We start from the raw sequence: 18,796 nt of genomic DNA on the forward strand, positions 1-18,796 counted from the left end.
CCTCATGGCTGCCATATATTGCACAGGACTCTTTCATCCCCCATACTGCTTATTTTAGGCAAGCCCAGTGTCCTCAAGCTACCCACATAACCGATTAAAATTAGAACTATATGAAGACAGCACTTCTCAATGCTAGAAGGCTAAATAAGTCAGGAAAAAAAAAAAAAAAAAAATTTTTTTTTTTTGGTTCTGCCATATGAACTGTATGTTAAGAGTGAGTTCTATACTGACTGACAATTTACTTTGTTTTTAGAATTCCTCCTAAATCAGTCTGTTTTTGCTTGTTTTTTTTGTGTATTTTTTATTTATATTGTTTTATATGCTTGACTGTACAGAAATTTGTTAATTTAGCTAGAGTTTTCTCCCGCCTCCTGAAAATGGACATGTATCCAGTTAGACTACTAGGTAAAAAAAAAAAAAAAATAAATAAAATAAATAATAAATAAAAGTTGCACTCTTTACAGGCATTCCTAACTCGTGAAAATATAGATGTCTTTAGTTACTGAAGCACTGATTCAGAACAACAATAGCACCCTCACAGTGCATGGTTTCAATGCCTCCCACTCTTTCAGACCCAACATAAAAAATGACACTCTTACTGGAAAGGGTGTATCTATTCTTAAAAAGATACCACCTCCAAAGACTTGTAATCCAGGACAATGACCTTGAACTCTTCTATATCCTTTTCAGACCTTGTACCATATCATAGCCGACTACCATGCCTTCTCTATGTTATCTGTACCCCATGAGGTAAACCTAAACAAACTGACATCCATCCCCATCAAGCCTAACACTACTCTCTCTTAGGAGATTTCAGTTATCCATTCATTAACTGGGAAACCTACACCACCTTAAATATATATGCTCAAATTTCCTGGACTTAATGCTAGTTCCCTAGAACAACTGGTTCAAATACTAAATAGGGATTCACAAATATTATATCTGGTTCTTACCAGCATAACCACACTATATTTAACACCTAAAGTTGCCAAAAAATCTGACTACTACTTCGTAACACTCACTATGAGGGTAAAACCTGACTCATCAAAAATAATGTCTTTAGACTACTCTAAGACAAACCTCATCCATGTAACCAATGAACTGATGAAATGTAAGTACCTCCCTCACTACAATGATCCCATCTCACACACTGCCACAGCTGCAGATAATTTCTATACCCATCTCAAACCATGCTGCCCCCACAAGACATAAAGACAACAACAAATTCAGGAATAATCCCCTATGGTGGAACATTTGTATAAACTATACAGTAATGAGAAGAAATTCATAGCCCATAAAACAAACATAATATCCTATCATCAAGAGATGAACTCAAACAGATCAACAAAGAACTTGGAAACAAAATCACATCCTCCAAAAGAAACTATGAATTGAAAACTGCCACCTCTGCTAAAAAGACAGCCATAAAGACTTCTTTATCAACAACTTTAGAGGCAATGCCCAGAGATAACACATAACAGCAACACTTACTCATACCCTGAAGACACAGCAAACATATTCAGTGGCCAAATTCAACTTAAATCCTCATCTCCCCTCTAACTTTCCCCATCTTATTAGCACCCCCACACCACTCTCTTTGATCACCTCTAAGAATGAATGCTCTCTTCACGGCCAAAACCACTAGTTCCATGGATCCTGATAACATTACAGGCTACTTTCTTGTCAGCACTAGACACTGTATAGTAGATTTACTACTAAACCTCTTCATTCTCAACCTCTCCACTGGATTTGTGCCAGAGTAATGGAGAATAGTTGTAGTCATCCCATTCCACAATGGGAATTCAGTGCTGATCCAGAAAACAGTAAACCAGTAAATCTCACCAGTCTTATCTGCAGAGCAATGCAACACATCTTTATGGAATTTATTAACAAGGGCATAGGCAGTCTGAAAGCAAAATGAAATCCATCAGTGCCACAAAGTCCTGATGGTCTAAAAGCCCTAGATCTGAGCCAGTTTGGGTTTGTTAAAGGTAGATCCTGCCTGATAGACTTCTTTGAGCAAGTCACTGATACATTAGACTCAGGGAAATTGATTCACATTGCCTACTTAGACCTGACCAAGACCATTGATGCCATCCCACATTCTGGCATTATCAATAAGCTAATCAAATTAAATGTAAACCACAATGCTGCACACTGGATAGCAAACTGGGTAACAATTAGAACCTGCTCTATTAGTATGGGAGACACGCTGTCTCCAAAAGTAGGAGCTACCAGTGGTGTCCTCTAGGAATCATTTCTAGGACCACTTCTCTTTGGTATTTACTTCTCTGATCTTGAGGCTGATATCAAGGGTCTGTAGCTGACCAAGTTTGCAGATAACTACAGACTTGGAGTTGTCATTAACTCCCCATCTGACTTCCAGATTTTTCAAGAGGAGACTCACATGCACCAATAAGTGGCACCTAGACCACAACCTAAAACTAAATGCCAAGAAATACAGCATTGTGTCCTTTGGCAAAACTGAGCATTCATGCACCTACCATAACCACATAAGCATACCCCATTGAAAGCTGATTCAGTCTGGAGACCTGGGCACTTTCACTGACAGTGAACCATTCTTTGATCACCATTGACCACCATGTATCCATTGTTGTTAGATTTGTTAGAAAATCTTTTTACCTAGCCAGACTAATCACCAGGAGTATTTCTTCCAGATCTAAGGAACTTGTCATCCCTCTTTACCCCCCCCCCCCATCAACTCCATAATAGAGTGTAATGGTCCCTTTGGTATGCACTTGTCTAAGGAAATATCTCAGACCACAGCATTTCCTCACTAAGACAATCAAGGTTATGACTTCATTAAGCTATGCAGACCACCTTAAAGCCCTCTTTCTCTTTTCTATTTCCTGCATAATCTTCCTATGTGACCTCTTTCTAGCCTACAGACCCCCAAAAGATCCAGCCCTGTGAGACCTCTTGCAAATCTGAAAAACTAATAACACACTAAACCCTCACTCAAGAAATCTTAACTTCCACCAAAACATAAATAGGACCCCAAGTCTGGCCCCTCAAGCCATCATTGAAAGGGGTCAAAACTATGACTATTTCACCACCTCTCACTAATGAAAAAGTAAGGTGTATCATCAAGTAGGCACAATCACACAATCAAAATCACACAATCAAAATCACACAATCAAAATCACACAAACCAAAAGAAATACAGAGTGAATTCTTCCAGTTACGGAGGTGAGGGACTGCTATGAAAGCTATAACATGTACCCATATTTGAAACACTACAATTCCAGAAAGCACAAGAACATCACCACTTTGTTAAGGAAGACATACTTGTGTGTAGAAGTTACTGAGATGTTTACAGCATTGATAAAATGCCTGCCTGCCTACATTTCTATTGTCTCCATAATGAAAGCCTGGCAGAGTCAGAAGTGCAGAATCAGACTATGTCCTAGGGTGACCAACAGTCTTTAATTATAAAGGAAAGTGAAGAACAGTTTAGGACCAGTGCATAACTTTAATCAGTTTTGTAGGGACTTTTGATGCCAAGAGTACTTTAGCATTGTGCAAATTGTTGGTCAGCTGTAGCTGCTCTACAAAATCCATCATGGTCATAAGGCATAAGTAGAAGCTTGCAGTACTATCTGCATTAGCTAAAAGAAGGACCCCTTCATTACACTAAATGGGTAGTGTAAAGGGTTAATTGCTGATCCAACCTAATATCTCTTCTTAGACCTTATCATAGTCCTCATAAAATAAGACTTTCCATTGAAATTAACATCCAATACAATATATATATAGAGAGAGCTAAACACTTTTGGCTCACTCCATTTGAATATTAGACTTTCTCAGGCAACAATTACTGATGATCAGTGTACTGATGACTGCAGCATTCTTTTACTTATGAAGAATGACCTCCAGGCTGCACTAAACTCATTTGCAGAAAATTGCTACTGTAAGAATCTCACTCAGACTCAAGTAAATCAAAATAGTATGTCAGCTTTCTTAAGTTGTGGTGAATAATTTTCAAATTTACCATTAAGATAAAGACTCTAGAGACAGGTAACCACTTCCCTTACCTCATTGGCTACCAGACCCTAACTGCAAACAGGGGCAGTGAAATTTACAAAGGAAACATTAGCACTTTTTTAATGATCCCAAACTATCAAAGGACATCACAGTCTAGTTTTACAATATGGTTATTATCAATTCAGTCCCTAATAAATGCAAAAAGAAAAAAAACATGTACACTAGTGGGTTTACCACTCCTCATGTACTTTCATCTCATACATAGTACAAACAGAGGCAAAGCAAAGAGGAGAGAGGAGCAGTAGTGACTTCTTTCTATTGACCTAACAATGACAGCAGAGCTGTTTTAAGTAAAACCATCAAGGAGAACTCTCACATTCAACAAGAAGAGGGTAGAATAATAGTAATAATAATTGGGGGGACTTTAACACAGTGCTAGAGCTAAAAAGTACAGTTGTGCAAGTAAACTTACTATAACAGTAGCTGAGCTGGCTAAAGGTCAGGTTTGGGAGTCTTTAGAGCTTTTGTGCCAAAAGGGACAGACAAACAGAGAGAGAGGTAGAGACTGAAGCCCTGAGAGTACGATGCTAGGAATAAAACAATAAAAAGTCCACACCCTGGCATAAGGAAGATACAAAAATAAGGGTGCTGGAGAGGGAGCAGCTACAACTGCAGTAATCATACTGTGATGTCCCCACTCTGGTCCAGTAATCGAGGAGCATGAATCCTCACCACTGACACTATAGATGGACATTCACTTGGAACAAAATGGATACACCCAGCATTTCCAGATGCAGCTCTCTGCATCAACCACAATTTCCCTTAAAAGCACACAGGAAACACACACACAGCCCAGGGTCTGTGTTTCTCTCTCTGTCTCTTCCCAGGTCCCCATTAAGGTTCCCCACTAGCACAGCTGTTAAGTCCTCAGCCGAGTGTCCAAGCCAAGTCCTCCAGCACCCTCTCTGTGAAACCAGTGTTTTGTGTCCCTGCCCCAAGCAGCTGACACACACGGTCTTTGAGATCTGATTTGCATACACACACACACACACACACACACACACACACACACACACACACACACACACTTGCGAAAGGCTGGCACAGGTTTACTAGCTATGCCTCCTTCTGCCCAGACTATAAGGTAGTTACTGCCATCAGACACTCCTAAGCCAGCTACTCTAAGGCTCTTACAGGAGTACCAAATTATACTGAGTGAAATTAATATTAATACAAATCATAGTTTGGCCAATGTAGTAAGGCTTTCAGGAGTGGCTCATACCTCTCAACTGTCCATATTTTCACAGAATGTCCAGATTTTTGCCTCATGTTTGTGATATGCTTCATATAAAATTGTATTTTTCTGGCAAATCACCTACAAATCATTGAGGACTAAAGTCAGAAAATAATGGCAGACATTTGAGTTTCAGACTTCATACCCTTCAGGAAATCCATGCTAATGTAAAACCTGTTATATCAACTTTCTAAGTTTGTAAGAACAATATTTTAAAGCTGTCCCTATTTTTGGGCCTTTGTCCTCTCATTATTTCTGGCTTTTTCCAGATTTCATGCTCTAAGATGTTGAGAGATATGGAGTGGCCACAGAGTCACCAAACAAATATGAGTACTCTCAAAGGTTAAAATATTCTCTAAAGGACCAGCCACAATGAAAAGTTTAAATATATTTAATAATAAATAAGAAAAGAACATGACAATACTAAATATCTTCTGAAAAATGGAAGAACTACGTTCAGAATAAGACAAATAAACAGCATTAATAAGAGATCACTAAAGACCTAACTAGAATTTGCGTGCTTTTTTCTATTGTATTTAGTTTCATATTACCAGCTTTGGATGGTGGTTTATTTTTTTAATACTAAATATCTATCTACAATAAACACAAGAGTTTCATCCACAGGAAATATTAAAACAACTCAGATCAATAGATTCACACAGATACAGAAAACAGTATTTAACTAATCTCACTATATTTTCCCTGACTAATCTCGAGTTACTACTCCCTGGTCACTTACTAGTGCAAGGCAAGATGAAGTAGGTGAGTGGCCTTCCTTCTTTTTCAGGTTCCAAAAACAGACTGCTCTAAGACTTCAGTCTCACCTAGTATTAAACATTATTTTAGAGAAGGATTCCAAAATGACATCACATACATCTGGCCATCTGACTTCTGGTTCCCATGCAACCCCCACCCCCCATTGGTAGAAACTGCCAGGATTTAGCACCTATGTGTCAATAATACACACACACACACACACACACACACACACACACACACACACGGAGCCTTGCTAAGATCTGCTGCAGATCCTGAAAGTCATAAAACCATAACACACTTCCACACTTCCCACAGAAGCTAATAAACCATACTTCTTACAGACATTGTATCTCTGGCTTCATTCAAAACTGTGAGGTAACATATTTATGGCCTAGGCACAGTAATTTAATTTCTTACTATTTTTAAAGTTTGAAATTAACCTCTTCTCTTTCAGTAAATTATGTTAAAACATATACATTTAAACAGTTACAAGAATGCATGTATAGGTTCAGAGGTTCATAGGTAGGTACTAGGCTATCTGCCCAAGGGCATTTATAAGCCTAGCCAGTGTGTGTCGGCTTTCGCCACCCCATTGATTAATTAACTGAGCCTCTGTCAAGCAGAGCCAATGAAGTGATCCCAGGGGTGTATTTTCTGTTACCCATTCACTTGTCAAGGCTTCTCTTGAAGAGTGTTAGTGAAGGGCTCTGCCTAATGTAGTTAGGAATTTTGTTCCAAAGCATGGGGAGTCTCTGTGACAGGAATCTATCCCTCCAGCATGTTCTATTTATTGTTGCGGTGAGGTTTAGCTCACTAGAGTGCGTGGCTCGCAGTGACTTGGATTTCTTTAGGTGGAGCATGTCCATCAATTCTGAGTTGGACATGGCTTTGTAAATCAGGCAGAGATCACCTTTGAGTAAGCGATATGCCACTGAGTACAGTTGGAGTTTTTTAAGTCGGGCTGCATAGGACATATGTTTGAGGCCAGTAATCCTCTTGGTGAGGTGCTTTTGTGGTCTTTCCAGCTGTTGGAAGTGTCTTGTGAGGTACATCCCAAATGGGGCATTGTACTCTATGATGGGTCTGATGATTGATGAGTAGTGGGGCACAATAACCTCTTTATGTCTAGATGTGAACCCCTTAGTAATTAGATGGGCCACATAGAAGGATTTCCTAACTACTTTGGCAATATGATTGTCAAAGGAGAGATTACTATCTACCTGGGTCCCCAGATCTCTTATTTCCTCTTCTGTATTAAGGGGGCTGCCGCTTATGTGGTAATTTGTGGGTGTTTTGTTTTTCCCAAATGGGATGACTATGCATTCTTTGGCATTTAGCTTGAGGCTATGACTTTGACACCAGGTGTCTGTCTCAATAAGGCCTTTTTGAAGGATGTCTGTGTCAGCCGGAGAGTCAATTATGACTCCCAGTTTGCAGTCACTGGTGAACTTGGTTAGCCATAGTCCTCTTGTTTTTGCCTGTACTTCTGAGAAATATATGCCAAACAATAGGGTTCCCAGAACCGAGCCTTGTGGGACACCACTTGTGACTGGTTTAGAGTCGGACTGGAGCCCGCTATTCTTACCGTGTGAGTTCTGTCTGTAAGCCAGTTAGCAACCCATCTTGTGATGTAGGGGTTTATGTTCAGGCTGGTGAATTTTTCTATAATACCCGAGTGAGGAATGGTGTCGAACGCCTTGGCGAGCTCAAGGTAGGTTGTGTGAACCACCTTTCCCTCATCTATGGCCTTGGTGACTGTCTCGGAGAAGTCAACCAGGTTTATTAGGCATGATCTACCCTTAACAAAGCCAAACTGGGTCGAGTCAAGTGTTTGGAGGTTCCCAATGTCTTTGTTAATGAGTTCCATGAAGATGCGCTCCATAGCCTTGCAGACCAGGCTAGTCAGGCTTATGGGGCAATAGTTACCAGGGTCAGTTGTGGCCCCTCCTTTGTGGAGCAGAATAACCATTTCTGTGCACCATTCTATGGGCACGTAGCCTGTGGAGAGGCTGAGGTTGAACAGCGTGTTTAGGTGGGGGGTTAGTTTGTTCTGTAGTTTGTGCAAGACGCAGTCTGGGACACCATCTGGTCCCATTGATGCTGTGTTTTTGGCTTTTGAAAGGGCTGTTTTCACCTGTGCTTCTGTGATTTCCGGGACACTACACTTTTCTGGTATTGTTGTGGGCCCTTTTGAAGGTGAGAGGGAGATGAAGTTTGCACTGAATCTATCTGCCAGTATCAGTAGGTTCAGTATATTTTGTGCTATTTTGCACTAGCTCAGAGCATATCTGTGAGTTGCCACTTAGATTCTTGGCATAGCTAAAGAAGGCTTTGTGGTTATCTTTCGAATCCTTGGCTATTTTTCTTTCGAAGTTAGCCTTGGATGATTTTATGAGGGACCTTAGTTTCTTATTGATACTGATCAGGGATGTCTTTCCTTCTTGGGATTTGCTTTTTTTCTGAAGTAGTTTCCTCCTTTTGTTGTATAACCTGTTTATGGCAGGGGTCCACCAGACTGGTTTCCTTCTCTTAGGGGAGTGAGTCTTGGTTTTGCTAGGGATGGCACGATCCATGTGTCCTTGTATGTGCTCATAGAGTGCAATTGTAAAGGATTCTGCATCTTGGGCAGTGTTATCCTTTAGCGTGGGGGCTGTGAAACTTATCACCTCTGCCTTAAGTAAGGTGAAGTTTGTTTTTCGCTGTGTATTTCTTTTCTCTCCAGCAGGGCACACTGTTGATAAATTTTTAACACAAGCAACTTTACAAATACATTTTACAACACAAGCATCTGTACACATCAGTTTGATATACAAATGACATAGTTCTTGACAAAATTCCAGCTAGATGTGCTGGCATATGTTATACATCCACTGCCCTACTTCTCCTAGCATGGCTGGCAATACCTCACATTGCCACACATATGAACACCTACTATTATGGGAAGTTTACTTACACAACTGTATGATGTTATTTTGTTGTGTTTGGTATAACAAAAACTAATAACAACCATTTCAAAATAGCCTGTTTTGACATATTGTCCTTTTTTCTTACCTTTACAAGAAATATGCAACTCATCAGAAGTTCTGAAAGATTTTTTCTGTCAAGATAGTACCTGAGTTGTCTGTGGATACCCAAGGTATCGAGTAGCCTTTCTTCCTAATTTTTATGTTCTGGAAAGAAAACTGGAAGATGGATAGCTTGGCTTAAGGTAAACTCATTTACCACTTTAGGAATAAATGAGGTCAGGTCAGCTTAATTATTAAGATGGTTTTCCATGCTAATAATCTCAGGTCAGCCTGATGAGCTTGTTCAGTGGAGCAAATGTTAGCTTTTCTAACACAAAATTAAGATACCAAGGAGGGGATACCTGTTACTTGGAGGCTTCTTATGTAACACCCCTTTCAAAAACATTTCCATATGTAGTTGCACTGAAAGAGGAAGATCCAAGAGTAGACATGCAGAAATGGACAAAAAATTAACCATGACTGAGAAGTAAGACAGGCCATAGGATAATAACTACACAAATACTGTACCACCAAAGAAACACTAGCCCTGAATAGGTGCTGTGTCTTTTTTTGGCACCAACTAGATAACATTTTCCGTTTGCTAATAAATGATTTTCTAGTAGCAGACTTTCTTGCCTCCATTAATGCTTGCTGTATATCCTCAGAAAAAGATGCCTAAAAGGTATTAAAATGCTATCATCCAATCAGTCAGCTGTATTTGTTTTGGGCTGGGATGTATTAAACATCTCTGATCATGTATGAGTAAATCCAGTTTGTAAGGAAACTTGTAGTAATTGCTCCTGGCCATTTCCAAAAGAAGGGGGAAAGTACAGTTGTTTAAGTAAACTTACCATAACAGTAGATGTTCAAATGATCACTGCTGTGGTATCCTTATATATGGGTTATATCCTGCAAGGATATAACAGCCATCCAGCTTCCAAAGCTTCAGAGCACTCCATGCACCTAACTTGTCAGTGAACTTGTGGTTAGCAGACTAAAAGACAAGTTTGGGTGCCAAGCCCTTCAGAGCTTTCCTGCTAACAGAGAGAAGGAGGCTAAAGTGAGGAAGCTAAAAATAAATAACCAAACCCAGACATAAACAGAACATCAAAAACAAGGGGGATGGTGGGAGAGAGCAGTTACTACAGCAGTGATTGTGCAAACATCTACTGTTATGGTAAATTTAACTTACACAACTGTACTATGTTCATCACACTGGTCACTGCTGCAGTAGCCTTGACTATATGGGAAGATTACCACAGCTTACTACATTTGGGAGGTGGAAGAAGAAGAGTCCAGGAGCCCCTGGAGAATGGTCCTTGCAAAGCCTTATCTAGACTTAGAGAATGAATCAAGATTCTAGGGCTTTGTAAAAGTATGTACAAAGGACCAAGTTGCAGCTTCTAGAATACTTCTAAAATCCAACCATTTCCAAAAAACCATAGATGAAGCGAAGGTCCTAGTAGAGTGGGCCTTGGTGCTACATGGAATCGTTTTGTTGTGGTGAATATAACAAAATGTAATAACCAAACCAACCAAAAAACAAACTTATGATATTCACCCCTTCCAAAACCACAATTATCAACAAAAATTCATTCTCCATCACCAGTCAGAACAAGACTTCTCTTGAAATAGTATCCAATTACAAAACTGTTAGGAGTTCTCATTGACAATCATCTTAAATTTGATACCCATATACAATCAAATATTAAAAAAACACACCAGAAATTTGGTATGTTCTACCTTCACATTCGCTACCTCACTCCATCTACTAGATTCCTTCTCTCTATCACATATCTCATCCCTTCTCTCCTTTATGGTGCCCCACTCCTAACCAACCTACAATCTTCTATTAAAACAAAACTCTCTTACTGCTACAACAAAATTGCCAAATTCACCACTGGACACAGATCCTGCACTCATCATTGTATTGCCCTCCACAAACCAAATTGGCTAGTGCTGCCCAACTACCTTATCTACACTCAACTAATTCATGCTCAAAAACTCATCTTCAGTCCTTCTCTCTGCCCCTCCCTTGCCTCAACCTTTACAATGCACCAATACTCAGAATCTGATTGAACTTCGCAATTCTGCCCATCCTGCAGGCAAACATTTACTCTCTTTTTCCTTAGCACGTCTCTGGAACTCCCTCCCACCTCATATTCACCTCACCAGTGGCCCCTCTACCTTTAAAACTCTGCTCCACTCACATCTAACATCTCTCTGTGAATGCTCATGTTCCCATCCTGCATAACGTCCCCAGCAGCTACTTTACTCTCTACCCCTTCTCCCTATCTCCTTTTATCCTAACTCAGATATCTAGCTCCCCTTTTTCCACTCTGTCCCTACTTCCCCTAACTCATCTTTCCCTTACCTCATTTAACTTACATACCCCCCCCCCGATCATATTTCCCCTGTGGGAACTTACATATTGTAAATAGCTCCTTAGTTTAATTGACTTGTAAATACCTACTTATTATTGTTATAGACTTAACATCTATGTTAGCAATGATAGGGGCTATATATTTGCAAACTTTTACTAATTGTATATAATTTCTGTTTTTATCTTCCAAACTGTATTAACATATACTTTTGTTTTCATGTGCTCTTCTTGTACTTTAACAACCTGTTATTTTATATATTGTATCTATGGAGCTTTTCTCCCCAGGACTCCATTGAAAATGGGCTGCTTTGGCCCTATGGACCATCCTGGCAAGCAAACTTCAAATAAATAAAAATAATAATAAATAAATAATAGCATTACACAACCAGCTGGAAATAGTCTGTTTTGTCACAGGTTGTCCCTTCTTTTTACCTTCACAAGAAATGAGCAATTGATCTGAACGTCTGAAAAATTTAGTTCTGTCAAGACAGTAATTGTCTGTAGACATCCAGGTTATGGAATATTATTTTTCCCTAATTTTTGTGTTCAGGAAAGAAACAGGGGAGATATATAGTTTGGCTTAAAGTAAACTCAGATACCACTTTAGACATAAAAAAAGGAATAGTTCTCAAAGAAACCCTGTCCCTGTGGGAAATAAGATAGGGTTGACTCACAGTAAGTGCTTGCAACTCAGATACCCTTCTTGCAGAGGTCAGAATAATCAGTAAAACTGTTTTTCATATTAAGAACCTCAAGTGAGCCTGGTTAGCTGCTTCAGATGGAGCAAGTATTAGCTTCTCTAACACAAAAGTATGATCCCAAGGAGGAACCACAAGTTTTCATGGAGGTCTCTTGTGTAAAACCCATTTAAAAACATTTTGACATGATAATGCATTCAAAGAGGAGGATTCATGGGCAGACATACTGAAATGGCCAATAAATGAACCTTGACTGAGGAATAAGAAAGGCCATAGGATAGTAACTCACACAAATATTGTAAGACCAGAGAATAACTAGCCCAGGGTGGATCCAAATAAAAGGCAGGAGAGGAAAGTCCCTTATACAGTCATTCAAACTTATAAGATTGTCTATTATTTTGGGGAGCAGGAGGTTACTGTCTTCTCTTTGGAAGCTCCCTGCCGTTGTTTTTTAAACATCTGATTACCAGCAGATTATTAAGACTATTTATTCTGCTTTTTAAAGAAAACAGTAGACAGAGCATTAAATCCCTTGGTAAACTTAGAGAAAGAGTTCAAAAATATCTGAGAGATCCCTTAAATCAGCTTCCCTCTCTCATCACACTTTTTAATGACCTCTGCAACAGAAGGTCCAAAAACTTGTTAACTGTCCAAGGGGGACTTCAAAATGTCATTGTTGCCATCCTCTGGGAGGTTTTAAGAATGCAGCCAGGCAGACCTTCTCATAACATTTCCAGTAGCAGCAGCTCTAGAGGTCTCACCAGCAGTCATAAGCATATTTCAAACAACAGGTACCCACTTGAGATACAGAAGAAACCAAGTTACAAAAAGCAGATTTCTCTTCACAACAGGAGCAGATGCCAAAATATTTTGCATATTCTCACAAGTGGCAAGCACAAACTTCAATATATATCACACCAGTACTGTAAACCATGTATCTGTAACAATAAAGACAACCCTGGAACAAGTAATTGTTGGAGTGTATAGACCACCAAAGTCAAGTGCTGAAGTCAGGAATTTATACATTTTTTGCATGAAACACAGGAGGCAAAAATTACAGTAGATGAGGGCTTACATTTACCAGAAATAGATTGGAACAATATTGATTCAACAACACTTATAAAGAAATTAGTTACAATGTATTTTCAGGAGCAACAGTTGCTGCAGATTGTAAAAAAATATATATACATATAATGTATACTGACAGTGACAACCAGTAACAAAACCAAAACAGTGTACCAGGACAGACAAGATGAAACAGCCAGCAATCAATTACACAAAATAATTTTATTTATCAAACTTTAGTTGACAGCTTTCATAGAAAATAAATAAATAAATGGCACTTTATTAATCATGTGCCCACATTAAGCAACAATCAACCCTCACATTAATAACACATAATGGTCAAATAAACCTTTTCGATACATGTGTTCTTGTAGAACAAAATAAATGCAAACTGTAGGAAAAAATAAAACTATACATCCTAATCACAATATATTAAAATTCTTAAATATTAAATATATTGTAGAATATAAAAATCAAAGGATATAAGAGTTGAACTTAAAAAATTTCATGAAGAATATAAAAATCAAAGCATACAAGAACTGAACCTAAAAAAAAAAAATCTCATGGCTGACAACACTGAACTACAAGTTGCAAACTTTACAATTACCAAGGGATGTAAGCAATCCATCATCATTAATAATTGTTGTATTGATAAGTAAAAAATGCAAGGGTCACAATGCCAAGCACATTAGGCCAAGCGGTCCCAGTAAAAAAATGTTGAATAAAGAAACAATCTACATGTAACATTATATGACTAGTGAATAAAAAAATTATATGGGATAAAGATCGTATTGCATAAAAATAAGAAATAATTAAATTAAGTAGCTAGCTTATCAAATAAATATAATAGCAAATGTTACTGTGCTATATAAAATTAATAAAAAATGTGTGGGAGGCTGTAGCTACATTTATATCTATGTATATATGAAATGTGAATATGTGTAATGTAAAGATATACGAAAAATCACTTAGATGAAAATTCTCTATGAATAGCTCTTATAAAAAATAATGGAAAAACAGAGAAAAACAAATGTCATTAAGTTAATAACCTCATCATAATAATAAAATATTATCTTAAAAATTGTATAACATAAGCATGCTAAAAGTTTGTTCCCAATTTAGTAGCACATAACCTAAGAACATTTAAAACAGAAACATAGAATCATAGGAAGTTACTAGGCTATTGGCCCTGAGGCCCTTATAAGCCTAGCCAAGAGTTTAGCCCATGTTTAGACAAATCAGCATCCCATGTCCTTGTCGAGCAGGGACATGGGTAGAATCCCAGGGATGTATTTTCTATTTCTCATCCAGTTATCCAGGTTGCACTTAAAAAGGGGTGAAGAGGTACTCTGCTTGACATGAGGAGGGAGTCTATTCCACAGATGGGGGAGTCTCTGGAACATAAATCTGTCCTGCCAACAAGTTCTATTGATGTCACAGACCAGGTTGAGGCCATGCCTGTGGGTTACTCGAGTGGAGCTTGACTTGCGATATGCAGCAGTCCCATCAAGGCAGGGTCCGAGATCACCTTGTATGCCAGACAGAGGTCACCTCTAAGGATTCTGTATGAAACTGAGTAGAGGGATAGGGCTTTTAGCCTATCTGTGTATGGTAGATTTTTGAGGCCCTGGATTCTTCTGGTGAGGAACCTCTGTGGTCTCTCCACCTGCTGCATGCGCTTTGTGAGGTACATGCCAAACGGGGCATTGTACTCAATAATGGGCCTTGTAAGGGAAGAATACAGGGATGTTATGACCTCCTTGTCCCTGGATGAGATACCCTTACTTATGAGGTGGGCCATGAAGAAAGCTTTCCATACAATGGGACCAATATGGTGGTCAAAAGTCAGGTTGCTCTCAATCTGGGTGCCCAAATCCCTCACAACTGATTGCATGCTTACAATGTTGTTATTAATGTGATAATTTGTGGTGACATCACTCTCCCCAAAGGGGATGATGATGCATTTTTTGGTATTCAGCTTGAGGCCATGTTTCTGGCACCAGTCATTTGTTTGGGTGAAACCCTCTTGGAGGATCTCCTCATCACTAGGGAAATTGATGACAGCACCCAGCTTGCAGTCATCTGCAAACTTGGTCAGCCATAGCCCACTGGTTTTGGCCTGCACCACAGAAAAGTATATCCCAAATAACAGAGGCCCCAAGACCAAACCCTGGGATACTCCGCTCAACTGTTTGAGGTGGCTTCCCCTATTTTGATGAGGTAGGTTCCATCAGTGAGCCAGTTAGCTACCCATCTGGTAACATATGGATTGATGCCTAGTTGAGAGAGTTTATCTATTATTCCTGAGTGGGGAATAGTGTGGCTTTGGTCAGGTCAAGGTAGGCAGTGTGCACCATCTTCCCCTTGTCCATGGCTTTGGTGACTGTCTCAAAAAAGTCAGCCAAATTTAACAGACATGACCTTCCCTTGACAAAGTCAAACTGTGTGGGATCGAGTGCTTGGAGGTTGTAAATGTCCTTTTTAATGAGGTCCATGATAATCCAGTCCATGGCCTTGCAGATCAGGCTAGTTAGGCTGATGGGTCTATAATTTCCCAGATCAGTGGATGCTCCACCTTTGTGTAAAGTGATGACAGTGGCTGTCCTCCACTCAGCTGGAACAAAACTGGTACTCAGGCTTTGGTTGAATAGGGTGCCTAATGGTGCTGCAAGTTCCTGCCTGAGTTCATGTAGGATGCAGCCTGGGATGTTATCAGGTCCCATGGAGGCTGTATTTTTTGCCTTTCAGAGAGCAGTGATGACCTGACCCCTATATATAAGGGGAAGGGGACAGGTACTGGGAATGTCCTGATTTACTGATGGGGGAGACAGAGGGGTGAAATTTCTGCTGAATCTGTTAGCTAGCAAGTTTGCTATATCTACGGAATTTGTATATGTGGTGTCCTTGACCACCAGTTCTGAACAGATCTGGGTGCTTCCTTTGATATTGTGGACATATGTGAAGAAGGTCTTATGATTGTCTCTAGTAGATGTGGCCAATTTGGACTTGAAGTTTTCTTTGGAGGATTTCACTAGTGCTCTTATTTGCTTGTTCAGGCTAAGGAGAGATTGCTTCCAGTTGGGTACCTGCTCCTTCCTGGTCCTCAACAACATTTTTTTTCTTTTGTTATAGAGTTTATTTATTGCAGATGTCCACCAGACAGATTTACTCTTCCTTGCGGAGGATGATTCAATCCTGTCAGGTATTCCTGATTCCATCCATCTATATAAGTGTTTGTATAATGCTTTGGTATAGTTTTGGATACTGGTGCCAGTTCGAAGAGAGGGAGAGGGGGCTGTGAAGCTGTGTATACCATCCCTCAGGAGGCCGTGATCAGCTTTGGAGACTTTTTTTGTTTGACCCTAGTTAGAGAGGAGTAGGGGAGATGGTGACTTTGAAAATGACCGCTTTATGGTCAGATCTTATCAAGGCAGATGATACTGCAGGGATGCTGCAGTGGTTACTCATGTTGTTTAATCATGTTGGGGTATCAACTAGCTGTTCCAAAGTATTTGCATTAAAAAAATTGATGGTCATTTAAGCTCAGTCACACTGTGGCATTTATCCTAAGCTGCCATACAAACTCCTTGAATTCTATTTTTCCCATGCCCTACCCCTTGGGTCTCTCCCTACTTTTTCTATCACTGTTAACTTAAACTTAATATTGGTAGTACCACAGCAAAGTTGTATGTGTCTATACAGGACATTGCCTGTGTTAAATTTAATTACATCATACAGATGTGCATAAATCCTTTTTCGCAAAGGGTATCTGTTCTTACAAATATAGTAACAGAGACAATCCTGGCAAATAGCTATATACACCAACCTTCATGTTGCAAAGTTAACAGCTGTTGTTAGTTTCAAGGGGTGTCCCTTATACAGGACTGGAAGTTAATCATCTTCTAAAATGTAATCATAATCATTACACATTCCACACTTTCTGGTTCTAGGTCTCTTACCACAGACTAGGCCACAATTCACAATTTCTAAGTTGTTCCTGAGGTTTTTACCCCTTTTATAAACAAAAGTGGGATGTGCTACCAAGTGGTCTAATATATCAAAATCTGATTTAGAATCACCCAGTTTTTCTTCCAAACTGTTTATAATCTTGTAATCATACAAAACTGAAGGACAATAGTTCTCTCAAACAGGTTTTCCTGTACACATTGTTTTATTAAAAATCACAGAATCAATTAGTCACATTGTCCCTAAAATGGGACTAAATTTATGATGTTTATCTCTAGAGATTTCATCACTCAGTTCATTAACTATACTAAAGAGATATTGTCTCTGTAAAAAAAACATATTAGACAGGATGTTTCTTTCTTTTTTGAATCAGACCTCATCCAAAATCATTCTTGCCAACATTATTAGCTGTCTCTTAACCAGGTGTTTTTTTTACTCCATGCATAATAACTCTTAAAATGCAAATAATAGTTCAAAAAGGTATATTTCCTATAAATATTAGATGAGAAGCCATTTACATCCTTATGAAGGGTAACACCCAAGTAATTGGTTCACTATATATGTGGGCATATGTAAACTTAAAGTCTGTTGCACTATTTATATACTCAATGAAACCTTGGACTTTGTCTATTGAGTCCTCCCATGACATACAAATATCATCTAAAAATCTAAACGTTCACATTCCCACTTCCATATAATAACATTGGCAGAGATGGTTACATATGCTGCACCTATTGCCACCCTTTAACCTGCTTAAAAATTTCCCTTAAAAAATGAGAAATTATTTTTAAAACAATCTCCATCGGGTCACCAAAAGTTTAACCTAACAGGATCAATAAAAATCACAAAGAAAATTAGAGCCTCCCTGAACAGTGCTAATCCCACTTCAAGTGGTATTCTTTTAATAAATCTACCACATCTACTCTCAAAAAAAGAAAGGTTCTCGTTCCACAAATCACTAGTGATGTTCATTAAAAAAAGCACAAATGCAGTAAAATATGGAGACAATAATTCTGAAATGATTTAAAACTCCTGTCAATAACAACTGCCAAGGGGTACGTTTTTGATCCCTGTGTGGTCACAATAGGTCTAAAGAGTGGTTTTACATCTTACTAGAACATATGATACTATCCATAAATAACGTATCTCTCCTCTTATCTGGTTTAATAACCCTAATACCATGGTCAGCTGAAAGGACTTTTAAAACTTCATACACATTCAAGGATAAGGTTGTTAACAAAGTTTATGTAGTGGGGCAAGGCAGAGAAAGTAGGGGTAGGGCAAGTAGGAATTCTTCTAATGATCAGTCAAAAACATTTAATGCAGCCAATTGGAAATTCATGACAAACACAGTAGTACAGAGTGTTAGGAAAATGATTGGTGTAAGAGCTAAGGCTAATATATACATCACTGAAGGTTTGAGATATGGTGAAGAGATTTACATCTAAGGAGGAGGAGCTGTGTTTGGAAAGATGGACAAGGCAGGGATGACCGTTATTCCCATGCTTATTTCTGTTGGTAACTGAAGAGTTAGCATATAAAGTCAGACAGTTTTCAATAATTAGAGGACTGCATAAGCGATTTATGAATTTTACTTGCAGATTATTGTATTTTCTGACCT

This window comes from Protopterus annectens, chromosome 12.part0, assembly GCF_019279795.1.
Source record: "Protopterus annectens isolate FY-2018-M chromosome 12.part0, PAN1.0, whole genome shotgun sequence".
Taxonomy (NCBI): Eukaryota; Metazoa; Chordata; order Ceratodontiformes; family Protopteridae; genus Protopterus; species Protopterus annectens.